At 39.3% G+C, this 13,589-nt stretch overlaps 1 protein-coding gene across 10 annotated transcripts in view; it reads left to right on the forward strand.

Annotated features, from left to right (window-relative positions):
* Positions 1–13,589, forward strand: part of FNDC3A (fibronectin type III domain containing 3A) — a 228,546-nt gene that overhangs the window by 142,161 nt on the left and 72,796 nt on the right. The gene's annotated exons all lie outside the window — the stretch shown is intronic.

The raw sequence follows: 13,589 nt of genomic DNA on the forward strand, positions 1-13,589 counted from the left end.
TCATCCGAGTTGAGGTTCTGTATCTTTAGACCAAAAGCCACAGAGATAATCTTCCTATAGCATTTCTTTGGTCATAAGGAGCCTGTAGCCGGCTTGTCCACTCAATGAAGTCTAGATTTCTTGACATTTAAGGCTTTACACGGTTCTGTCCTGGTTTGCCTTTGCACCATTTTCTTGATACTTTCAATTATGTCCATTTTTGTAGCCAAACATTTCTCACATGCTTACTTGGTGTTTCCTTAATGCTGTTATCTAAGGAATGTTATTCATTTCTCCATTTCTGCCTTTTAAAATTCTACCCATCCTTGAGGGCCTACCTAGATCATGTTATTGAACCACTTCTTGGTTATAATACATAACACCTAATATAATTATGTACTGTTAGCCCTTCATATCCTTAGGTTCCAAATCTATGGATTCAACCAACCACAGATTGAAAATATTTGAAAAAAAAAATTGCATCTATACTGAACACGTACAGACTTTCTTGTCACATTTCTTAATACAATATAACTATTTACACAGCATTTACATTATATTAGGTATGATAAGTAATCTAGAGATGATTTAAAGTACACCAGAGGGTGTTGTAGGTTATAAGCAAGTACTACACCGTTTTATATCAGAGGCTTGAGCATTAGAAAATTTTGGTATCCACAGAAAGTCCTGGAACCAATCCCCCATGCATACCAAGGGACAACTGCATATGTATTTTTACTCCTACAGGATTTTAGGTTCCTTAAGATAGGAACTGCCTTTTAATTATTTTTGTGTTCTTGTAGTAACTCAAATGTAGTAGGTGTCCCATAAATAGTTGTCACATAAATTAATGAATTTTAACAATAATCTTCCTGGAAGGATTATGTGAGGTTAGTGGGCTACTATTATTAATCTTAATTTAAGATGAAGATTATCTCTAGAAAATGTGTCGTTTTCATTACACAGGGTAATCCAAAGACAAAAATCTAGTCTTATTGTTTTTTAGTTAATTTAAGTTTCCAGTATGTAAGACTTGATTCTTCCACAGAGGGCGAGCCCACAGAGGGCAAGCTGAAGCAGGGTGGGGCATCGCCTCACCCAGGAAGCAAAAGGGGTCGGGGAGCTCCCTCCCCTAGCCAAGGGAAGCCATGAGGGACTGTGCCATGAGGAACAGTGCATTCCGGCAGCCCAGATACCACACTTTTCCCAGTCTTCACAACCCGCAGACCAGGAGATTCCCTTGGGTGCCTACACCACCAGGGCCCTGGGATTCAAGCACAAAACTGGGCAGGCATTTGGGCAGACACTGAGCTAGCTGCAAGAGCTTTTTTTCATATTCCAGTGGCTCCTGGAACGCCAGCAAGACAGAACCGTTCACTCCCCTGGAAAGGGGGCTGAAGTCAGGGAGCCAAGTGGTCTAGCTCAGCGGATCCCATCTCCACAGAGCTCAGCAAGCTAAGATCCACTGGCTTGAAATTCTCGCTGCCAGCACAGCAGTCTGAAGTCCACCTGGGACACTCAAGCTTGATGGGGGAGGGGCGTCTGCCATTACTGAGGCTTGAGTAGGTAGTTTTCCCTGAACAGTGTAAACAAAGCCACCAGGAAGCTGGAACTGGGCAGAGCCCACCGCAGCTCATCAAAGCCACTGTAGCCAGACTACGTCTCTAGATTCCTCCTCTCTGGGCAGGGCATCTCTGAAAGAAAGGCTCCAGCCCCAGTCAGGGGCTTATAGATAAAACTCCCGTCTTCCTGAGACAGAGCACCTGGGGGAAGGGGCAAGTGTGGGCACAGCTTCAGCAGACGTAAACGTTCCTGCCTGCTGGCTCTAAAGCAAGCAGTGGATCTCCCAGCAGAGCTCCCGAGCTCTGCTAAGGGACACATTGCCTCCTCAAGTGGTTCCCTAACCCCCGTGCCTCCTGACTGGGAGACACCTTCCAGCAGGGTCGACAGACACCTCATACAGGAGAGCTCCAGCTGGCATCTGGTGGGTGCCCTTCTGGGACAGAGCTTCCAGAGGAAAGAACAGGCAGCAGTCTTTGCTGTTCTGCAGCCTCTGTTGGCGATACCCAGGCAAACAGGGTCTGGAGTGGACCTCCAGCAAACTCCAGCAGACCTGCCACAGAGGGGCCTGACTACTAGAAGGAAAGTAAAAGAAAGGAATAGCAACAACATCAAGAAACACGATGTCCACACAGAAACCCCATCCGAAGGTCACCAAGATAAAAGGCCAAAGGTAGATAAATCCATGAAGATGAGGAAAAACCAGCACAAAAAGGCTGAAAATTCCAAAAACCTCCTGCAAAGGATCACAACTCCTTGCCAGCAAGTGAACAAATCTGGACGGAGAATGAGTTTGACGAATTGACAGAAGTAGGCTTCAGAAGGTGGGTAATAACAAACTCCTCTGAGCTAAAGGAGCATGTTCTAACCCAATGCAAGGAAGCTAAGAACCTTGAAAAAAGGTTACAGGAATTGCTAACTTGAACGACCAGTTTAGAGAAGAACATAAATGACCTGATAGAGCTGAAAAACACAGCACAAGAACTTCGTGAAGCATACACAAGTATCAACAGCCAAATCAATCAAGCAGAAGAAAGGATGTCAGAGATTGAAGATCAACTTAATGAAATAAAGTGTGAAGACAAGATTAGAGAGACAAGAATGAAAATGAACGAACAAAGCCTCCAAGAAATATGGGACTATGTGAAAAGTCCAAACCTATGTTTGATTGGTATACCTGAAAGTGATGGGGAATATGGATCCAAGTTGGAAAACACTCTTCAGGATATTATCCAGGAGAACTTCCCCAACCTAGCAAGACAGGCCAACATTCAAATTCAGGAAATACAGAGAAAACCACTAAGATACTCCTTGAGAAGAGCAAACCCAAGACACGTAATTGTCAGATTCACCAAGGTAGAAATGAAGGAAAAAAATGTTAAGGGCAGCCAGAGAGAAAGGTCAGGTTACCCACAAAGGGAAGCCCGTCAGACTAATAGCAAATCTCTCTTCAGAAACTCTCCAAGCCAGAAGAGAGTGGGGGCCAATATTCAACATTCTTAAAGGAAAGAATTTTCAACCCAGAATTTCATATCCAACCAAACTAAGCTTCATAAGCGAAGGAGAAATAAAATCCTTTACAGACAAGCAAATGCCAAGAGATTTCATCACCACCAGGCCTGCCTTACAAGAGCTCCTGAAGGAAGCCCTAAATATGGAAAGGAAAAACCAGTACCAGCCACTACAAAAACATGCCAAATTGTAAAGACCATCGACTCTATGAAGAGACTGCATCAACTAATGGGCAAAATAACCAGCTAGCATCATAATGACAGGATCGAATTCACACATCACAGTATTAATCTTAAATGTAAATGGGCTAAATGCCCCAATTAAAAGACACAGACAGGCAAATTGGATAAAGAGTCGAGACCCGTTGGTGTGCTGTATTCAGGAGACCCATCTCACATGCAGAGACATACATAGGCTCAAAATAAAGGAATGGAGGAAGATTTACCAAGCAAATGGAAAGCAAAAAAAAAAAAAAAAAAAAAAAAAAGCAGGAGTTGCAATCCTAGTCTCTGATAAAACAGACTTCAAACCAACAAAGATCAAAAAAGACAAGAAGGGTATTACATAATGGTAAAGGGACCAGTGCAACCAGAAGAGCTAACTATCCTAAATATATATGAACCCAATACAGGAGCACCCAGATTTATAAAGCAAGTTCTTAGAGACCTACAAACAGACTTAGACTCCCACACAATAATAATGGGTGGTAATAATTAACACCCCACTGTCAATATTAGATCAATGAGACAGAAAATTAACAAGGATGTTCAGGACTTGAACTTAGCTCTGCACCAAGCTGACCTAATAGACATCTACAGAACTCTCCACCCCAAATCCACACAATATACATTCTTCTCAGCACCACATCACACTTATTCTAAAACTCACCACATAATTGGAAGTAAAACACTTCTCAGCAAATGTAAAAGAACAGAAATTATAACAAACAATCTCTCAGGCCACAGTGCAATCAAATTAGGACTCAGGATTAAGAAACTCACTCAAAACCACACAACTACATGGAAACTGAACAACCTGCTCCTGAATGAGTACTGGGTAAATAATGAAATGAAGGCAGAAATAAAGATGTTCTTTGAAACCAATGAGAACAAAGACACAACATACCGGAATCTTAGGGACACATTTAAAGCAGTATGTAGAGGGAAATTTATAGCACTAAATGCCCACATGAGAAAGCGGGAAAAATCTAAAATCAACACCCTAACATCACAATTAAAAGAACTAGAGAAGCAAGAGCAAACAAATTCAGAAGCTAGTAGAAGACAAGAAATAACTAAGATCAGAGCAGAGCTGAAGGAGATAGAGACAAAAATAAACCCTTCAAAAAAATCAATCAGTTCAGGAGCTGGTTTTTTGAAAAGATGAACAAAATAGATAGACCACTAGCTGGACTGTTAAAGAAGAAAAGAGAGGAGAACCAAATAGACACAATAAAAAATGATAAAGGGGATATCACCACTGATCCCACAGAAATACAAACTACCATCAGGGAATACTATAAACACCTCTATGCAAATAAACTAGAAAATCTAGAAGAAATGGGTAAACTCCTGGACACATACACCCCCCCAAAGACTAAACAAGGAAGAAGTGGAATCCCTGAATAGACCAATAACAAGTTCTAAAATTGAGGCGGTAATTGATAGCCTAACAACCAAAAAAAGCCCAGGACCAGATGGATTCACAGCCTAATTCTACCAGAGGTACAAAGAGGAGCTGTTACCATTCCTTCTGAAAGTATTACAAACAACAGAAAAAGACGGACTCCTCCCTAACTCATTTTATGAGGCCAGCATCATCCTGATACCAAAACCTTGCAGAAGTACAACAAAAAAAGAAAATTTCAGGCCAGTATCCCTGATGAAGATCGATGCGAAAATCCTCAATAAAATAACTGGCAAACTGAATTCAGCAGCACATCCAAAAGCTTATCCACCATGATCAAGTCTGCTTCATCCCTGGGATGCAAGGCTGGTTCAACATACGTAAATCAATAAACGTAATCTATCACATAAACAGCACCAATGACAAAAATGACATGATTATCTCAATAGACGCAGAAAAGGCCTTCAATAAAATTGAAGGCCTTCATGCTAAAAACTTTCAATAAACTAGGTATTGATGGAACATATCTCAAAATAATAAGAGCTGTTTATAACAAACCCACAGCCAATATCATACTGAATGGGCAAAAGCTGGAAGCATTACCTTTGAAAACCAGCAGAAGACAAGGATGCCCTCTCTCACCATTCCTACTCAACATAGTATTGGGAGTTCTGGCCAGGCAGTCAGGCAAGAGAAAGAAATAAAGAGTTTTCAAATAGGAAGAGAGGAAGTCAAATTGTCTCTCTTTGCAGATGACATGATTGTATATTTAGAAAACCCCATCGTCTCAGCCCAAAATCTCCTTAAGCAGATAAGCAACTTCAGCAAAGTCTCAGGATACAAAATCAATGTGCAAAAATCACAAGCATTCCTATACACCAATAATAGGCAAACAGAGAGCCAAATCATGAGTGAACTCCTGTTCAAAATTGCTACAAAGAGAATAAAATACCTAGGAATCCAACTTACAAGGGATGTGAAAGACCTCTTCAAGGAGAACTACAAACTGCTGCTCAAGGAAATAAGAGAGGACACAAACAAATGGAAAAACATTCCATGCTCATGGATAGGAAGAATCAGTATTGTGAAAATGGCCATACTGCCCAAAGTAATTTATAGATTCAGTGCTATCCCTATCAAGCTACCATTGATTTTCTTCACAGAATTAGAAAAACTACTTTAAATTTCATATGGAACCAAAAAAGAGCCCATATAGCCAAAACAATCCTAAAGAAAAAGAACAGGACTGGAGGCATCATGCTGCCTGACTTCAAACTATACTACAAATCTACAGTAACCAAAACAGCATGGTACTGGTACCAAAACAGATATATAGACCAATGGAACAGAACAGAGGCCTCAGAAATAATACCACACATCTACAACCATCTCATCTTTGACAAACCGGGCAAAAACAACCAATGGGGAAAGGATTCCCTATTTAATAAATTGTGTTGGGAATACTGGCTAGCCACATGCAGAAAACTGAAACTGGACCCTTTCCTTACACTTTATACAAAAGTTAACTCAAGATGGATTAAAGACTTAAATATAAAACCTAAAACCGTAAAAACCCTAGAGGAAAACCTAGGCAATACCATTCAGGACATAGGCATGGGCAAAGACTTCATGACCAAACACCAAAAGCTATGGCAACAAAAGCCAAAATTGACAAACGAGATCTAATTAAACTAAAGAGCTTCTTCTGTACAGCAAAAGAAACTATAATCAAAGTAAACAGGCAGCCTGTAGAAAGGGAGAAAATTTTTGCAATCTATCCATCTGACAAAGGGCTAATATCCAGAATATACAAAGAACTTAAACAAATTTACAAAAAAAAAAAAAACCAACCCCATCAAAAAGTGGGCGAAGGATCTGAACAGACACTTCTCAAAAGAAGACATTTATGTGGCCAACAAACATATGAAAAAAAGCTTATCATTGGTCATTAGAGAAATGCAAATCAAAACCACAATGAGCTACCATCTCACGCCAGTTAGAATGGCGGTCATTAAAAAGTCAGGGAACCACAGATGCTGGAGAGATGTGGAGAAATAGGAACGCTTTTACACTGTTGGTGGTAGTGTAAATTAGTTCAACCATTGTGGAAGACAGTGTGGCAATTCCTCAAGGATCTAGAACCACACATACCATTTGACCCAGCAATCCCATTACTGGGTATATAGCCAAAGGATTATAAATCATTGTACTAGGACCATGCACATGTATGTTTATTGCAGCACTATTCACAGTAGCAAAGACTTGGAACCAACCCAAATGCCCATCAGTGATAGACTGGATAAAGAAAATGTGGTGCATATACACCATGGAATAGTGTGCAGCCATAAAAAAGGATGAATTCATGTCCTTTGCAGGGACATGGATGAAGCTGGAAACCATCATTCTCAGCAGATTAACACAGGAACAGAAAACCAAACACCACATGTTCTCACTTATAAATGGGAGTTGAACAACGAGAACACATAGACACAGGGAGGGGAACATCACACACTGGGGCCTGTGAAGGGATGGGGAGCTAGGGGAGGGATAGCATTAGGAGAAATACCTAATATAGATGATGGGTTGATGGGTGCAGCAAACCACCATGGCACGTGTATACCTATGTAACAAACCTACATGTTTGGCACATGTATCCCAGAACTTAAAGTCTAATTAAAAAAAAAAAAAAGAAGAGAAAAAAAGCTTCAGAAGAAGCAAACTATTTGAAAAGATGATACATAGTCCACATACCAAGATTATGTACTTTACACATAAATAACCTCCATAGCCATTTCTGGGGCCTGCTTGGTCCTTATTTTAAGCAGAACCTTAATGAGCTTTATTGTTGCAGTTTAATAAATAAGGATACTTTTAAGAAATTGGTGTACTGCACAGAGGCAGAACTATGTGCCAGTGGAATTAAGTTATCAAATGAGGAAATGAACAAAACATAGAACTATAAAACTTAAATACAAAGCAAGTGATGCCAGGAGTAGAAGGAACTTAATTCACTGGCAAATAGTACTAACTTAGAGTCCCTAAGAGCATTGTATTGCAGGACAGGATAACACTTCCGCTATTTCAGTGATGAAGTTAATAACTTATCAAGAGAAGTTTATGAACTACCTGAATGGGACTCCTGAAAGGCAATATCAGAAGTTCTGCCTTTCTGGTAATGGCTCCCTTAACTGTTTTTTTATAGAATGTGGGCTGTTATGGTAATGAGAGGGTGCCTAACAGGGAAGGAATTGTAGATCGCATAGCGTGGGGAAAGAACCTATATCGACTTTGGGGAAAGTTTCAGGTTACTCCTTTGAGCTGTGCTTGCTGTTTCATTTTGCCTTTATGATGGCACGCAGGAGTGAGGTCAGTGTGTTTTTCAGATATTCTGCAAATCAATCTGATCTCAGACTTCTTGCTGCTCTCCTGGGGACAACAGCCAAAAGGGATGGGCAGGGGAGTGTGAGAAACTATAAGATGGGGAGACCTAAGAGATTTATATGAGAATGAAGAGATATAGTAAGAACTGGAGAGAAAGGAGATTGTGATCACATACTGTTGTATATGTTTGTAGACACATAAATGTTTGTTGAATGAATGGCCTATGTTATTGTTTAAGAGCTTAAAGTTGTTTTGAGCTTAAATTAAAGTGAAGCTGTATTATTAAGAGCTTAAAGTTGGAATAGTTCTGGGTTCAGAGTGAGACCACAGAAGTAGGTTGCAAAAAGTAGAGAGGAAGCAAAGGTTGTAGGAATTGAGAAAGTCACAGAACCCTAATAGCTTCATGGTGTAAAGAGAGGGAGAAAGAAATGTAGCATTCTGTTAGTGCTAAAAGAACACATATATTTCTGATCATATCATTCATTTAACAAATAACTATTAGAGCATCAACCCATGTGCTAGGTACTATTCCAGGTCCTGGGGGAAAAAAACAATAAACAAAACATTTATTGTGGGCTTTATATTCTGGTAAGGAAGATACACAATATAAAATGTCAGATACAGTTTCCTTTCTCTGCAGCCCTTCTCAATTGTGTCTCTGTTCAATAAAGGAAGAAAAAAAAACATGTCTTTGCCTACTTAGAAATTAGGTGGCATCTGTGGTTAAGTGGTCAGACTATGCTAATGCCTCATTTAATTATATTTTATTGCCTTATCTGTATTTTAATTTTTATGAACACTGACAAATTTGAATTATATTTTATCTTTTTTTTCCTTTTCACAACATACTTATTTTATTTTACATCACAACCAGTGTACCCTGTTGATGTGAAATCTGACCTCTACATGATGGCCATTTCTTAGCACCTAAGCCTCTGGAGACTTAGCAAATAGTTTTGAAGTCTGTTGCCTTCCTCTGAAGTTACTGGCTGCTTGAGGTAGTGGAGTTCACCATGCTCTTGGTTCTTGTCTGGCTTTTTTTTTTCCCCTCTTCTGTCTACATCTTAGGTTTGGGGGTTTTGTTTGTTTGTTTTTTTAATTGTGGTAAAACACACATAACATAAAATTACCATCTTAACCTTTTTTAAGTATACAGTTTAATGGCATTAGGTACATTTACAGCATTGCACTACCAGCTCCACCCTCCATCCACAGAACTCTTCATCTTGCTGAAAACTGAAGCTCTGAACCTGTTAAATAATAGCTCTCCATTTTCCTCTCCCCTAAGCTTATCTTTGTATTTTAAATGTTCTTTCTCATCAGAAAAGTGGTTTTAATTTCATAAATAATTTAGCCATTTATTTTTAATCAAATAAATATCTTGTCGTAAACAACAACAAAAAAGACACTAGAAGACCTATGGCTTCTATGCCCACAAAGTAGATAAGAACATGGAATCTGAAGCCAAGTTGCCCAAGTGCAAATACTAGCTCCCTCACTTTCTACCTATATGACCCTGGGCAAGTTATTTAACATCTCTATGTCTCAGTTTCTCCATCTGAAAAATTGAAATAATAATAGTATGTAGCATTGTTCCAAGGATCAAATAGTTCATATATGTTCCTTGAGAAACTTAACATTTAAATTATAGAGTAAGACATATGCATCTGGAAAATTAACATTTCAGTGTTACAAATATCCGGCAAGTGATACAGAATAAATGCAGTAGAAATTATAGGAGAGAGAGATCACTGAGATTGTAGTACCTAGGGAAGAGTTCATGGAGGAACAGTCAAACGGTATCTTCCACAGACTCCTAGCCCCACACTTCCACCAGGGTTTGCACATCTGCAGTTATGTGCTCTGCTTTCTCATCCAGCCCACAAACTCTTGTTTCCTCATCTGTAACACAAACTTTCCTGCTCCTGTCCAGACCCGGTTCCCCCACTGGGATACTGGAACCCATCCCATTTTGCCTGTGTAAGGACACATTACTCTAGCATTTTTCTTTTCTCTCTTCTGTGTTATCAATTTCTTGTTCTCTGCTAGATTATTTTCATTAGTATCTTGAGCCTTTTGTAATTTCACTCCTGAAAACAACAAAACATCAAAGTTTCTTGACTTCACTACTTGTATGAGCCACCACCCTATTTCTGTATTCCCCTTTGCAGCAGAACATTTTAAAATTGTGCAGTTAGCTCTAATTCTTCTCCTTACTTTCTCACTTAAACCCACTGCAGTTGGGCTTTGACCCTATGACTATACCAAAACTGCCCTCTTCAAGGTCACAGTAATGTCTACATTGCTAAATCCAGTGGTCAGATTCTTAGTCTTCCTCTTGTTTGACCTATCAGCAGCATTTGACACAGTTAATCCTTCCTCCTTGACATGCTTCACCAAACTTCCAGACTCTATACACTGTCTTAGTTTTCCTTCTACCTCGCTTGGTCATCCCTTCCCAATCTTTCCAGAATTGCAGACTAGTATATCTTAACAGTCTATTCAACATTTCCACTAAGTTGTCTTATAAACTCTTCAAACTCACAAGTGCAAAACTTGAAACTCCAAATCTCTTCCCCTGAAAAAAACTTGTTCTACTCCACAGCCTTCCTCATCACATTGATGGAAGACTATTGTTCCCTAACTTCTTTTTCTCACTTCCCACATGGAATCATCAGCTAATCTTGTCTTGTTTCTCTACTTTTTTTTTTTCTTTTTGAGATGGAGTCTTGCTCTGTCTCCCAGGCTGGAGTGCAGCGGCACAGTCTCGGCTCACTGCAACCTCTGCCTCCCTGGTTCAGACGATTCTCTTGCCTCAACCTCCTGAGCAGCTGGGACTACAGGTGCGTGCCACCATGCCCAGCTAATTTTTGTATTTTTAGTAGAGATGGAATTTCACCATATTGGCCAGGCTGGTCTCGAACTCCTGACCTCATGATCCACCCACCTCGGCCTCCCAAAGTGCTGGGATTACAGGCGTGAGCCACTGCACCTGGCCTCTACTTTTAAATATATGCAGAATGTGGGTCACTTCTCACCATCTCCACTGCTGCCTCCCTGGTCTTAGCTGTGATCATCTCTTGCCTAGATTACTACAGTAGCTTTCTGAATGGTTTCCCTGCTTTTGTCTTTGCCTCCCTACGATCTCTTCTCAACTCAGCAGCCAGAATAATCCTGTCAAATATAAGGTTACATCAGGAATTCTCAACCATAGTAATGTAAACATTTGAGGTGGGGTGATGTTTTTGTTGCCCTCTGTGTTGTAGGTTATTTAGCAGTATTCTGGGCCTCTCTACTTTCTAGGTGTTAATAGTGCACCTCCCCCACTGCCCCGAGTTGTGACAACTATAAATGTCTCCAGACCCTACCGCATATCCTCTAGGAGTCAGAAACACTAGATTTTATCACTCTTCTGCCCAAAACTTTGTGATGATTTCCCATTCCACTGACAGTAAATGATGAACTCCAACTCCTTAATAGTAGCCTGTGTCGTGGTGCCTGACCTGACCACCCTATCACCCCTTCATTTCTTTGACTTCTTCTGCTTCTGCCTTTGCTCCTTTATACTCATGCAGTCACACCAGCTTCCTTTCATTCCTTGGGTATAATCAGCCCCACTTCTACCTTAGGGGCTTTATTCTAACTGTTCCCTCTTCCTAGAACAAATCTTCCAGATTTCTACATAGTTAATTCCTCCACTTCCTTCAAGTTTCTGCTTAAGCTTTACTTTGCCAGTAAGGCCTACTCTGATCCCTGTGTTTATTCTGTAACCTGCTCCTTTCTCACAACACTTCTAATAGCCCTTACCTGCTATGCCTTTTCCATAGTATTTATCACCTTGCAACATGCTAAGTAACTTACTTGTTGTGTTTGTCTGCCCCTGTTAGTGTGGGTTCCCCACAAATATTTAATATATCATTCTGAGGTTTTTCCCTCTTTGAATTATCAGTTTGTTTTGCTGAAAAATAGTGTTTTAAATGAGTGGAGAAGGTAAAGTTAGAGCTAGAATTGGAAGGATAGACAAGATTATTATAGATTAAAGGGAAGCAAAGTGAAGAAGAATAATTGCATAAATAAAAGTACAGGGTATAGAAATGTATAGTCACTGTGAAGACAGGTTTTTTATTATACCAGCCTGACTGCAGTTAATGTTTCAGGATTTGTTGCAAAAGAACGATACAACTTAGAAGGTAGTTTGGAACCAGGTTGAATGAATATGAAGTACAAGCCTCTTGGAAATGGCTCCGTTTTTTAAGATTTGTGAATTGGAGAGTGATAAAGGTGAAATGAGTATTGTGACAGATACTGTGATTTGGCTCACTTAAAATCCATTTCAAACTTCTTCCAGTGTTCGTTCCTGTAGGGTAGAAGCTAAAAAGCTATCAGCAGTTCCCAGATTCCCTTCAGGTAGGGTTCTAGATATTGTTTAGTTCCCATCAATCATATATGCTTGCTTGAGACTTAAATTCAGAACTGAGTTAAATAGGAAGAAAGGGGTCTGAGGCATCCATTTTGCTGAAAACAAGGCATTATGGTTCTAGACCCAGCATATTAAAAACAGTTAATTCATTTGGTCATCTAGTCCCCTGTTAGAAGAGTCATGTCACACTCCAGTAGGTAAGGATAGTTTAATAATCTAATTAATGTTTGTAATTTAGGCTTATCTATACCCAGATAAGTGTGTTTTCTAGTATACCTATACCTACCAAGCACATATATTTATAAAATAATTTGCTATCCTTAAGCATAATAAAACTTTGCCTTCCTGAAAATCAGGATTTGCCTTTAAATTAGCACTTAACATTATGATCATTTTCTGTTTCCTGAGGAAGGTATTAGCCATTTGTTATACCTTAATAATTACCATATAAGTCTAAAAGAATAAGGGCCTTATTTTAGTGAGGGATTTCTAATTTTAAAAGTCCTTTAATTTTTTAGGGTTTCCTGTGTGTCTTTGCAGCTCTAGTAAGGTTCAAAGAGGAGTAAGTCTTATCATTTAAAAAAATTTATCCCCACGGTGTAATTCCTGTTTTTTGTTTTTTGGTTTTTTTTTTTTTTTAGTTTGTAATTTCTAAGCCTCAAAGCCACAGATATTTTTCCTAGCTAGGAGTTAATATAGTCATATTCAGTATTTGTGTCCCTTGAAATGATCAGCTGTTAAAATTGTCCTGGTCATGGTCATAAGAATTTTACATCCAAATTCTAACATGTCATTGATTATCTGATTGAGTCTGGATCCAGTTGTTTTGTTTTCTATTTGGTCTTTCCACAACTTGTTTTCCCCTACTCCTAGTCATAATATAGAAACGGAAATTGATTCCTGAACCTCTTGTGTCTAAACCAAAATTACTCCATCAGGAAATGCACATAACACATAGGATAAATATCTAGTATCATAACTTATTAGGTTACTCTTTAGCTTGTCTAATCAGTGTTTTAAGATTTATATTGAATTGTATAACAAAAACTAATTCATTTTGTTTAGTGCTAATTTACATGTACCAATATATTTAATAAGTTGTTTTCATGTT

This window comes from Pan troglodytes, chromosome 14 (genome assembly GCF_028858775.2).
Source record: "Pan troglodytes isolate AG18354 chromosome 14, NHGRI_mPanTro3-v2.0_pri, whole genome shotgun sequence".
Lineage (NCBI taxonomy): Eukaryota > Metazoa > Chordata > Mammalia > Primates > Hominidae > Pan > Pan troglodytes.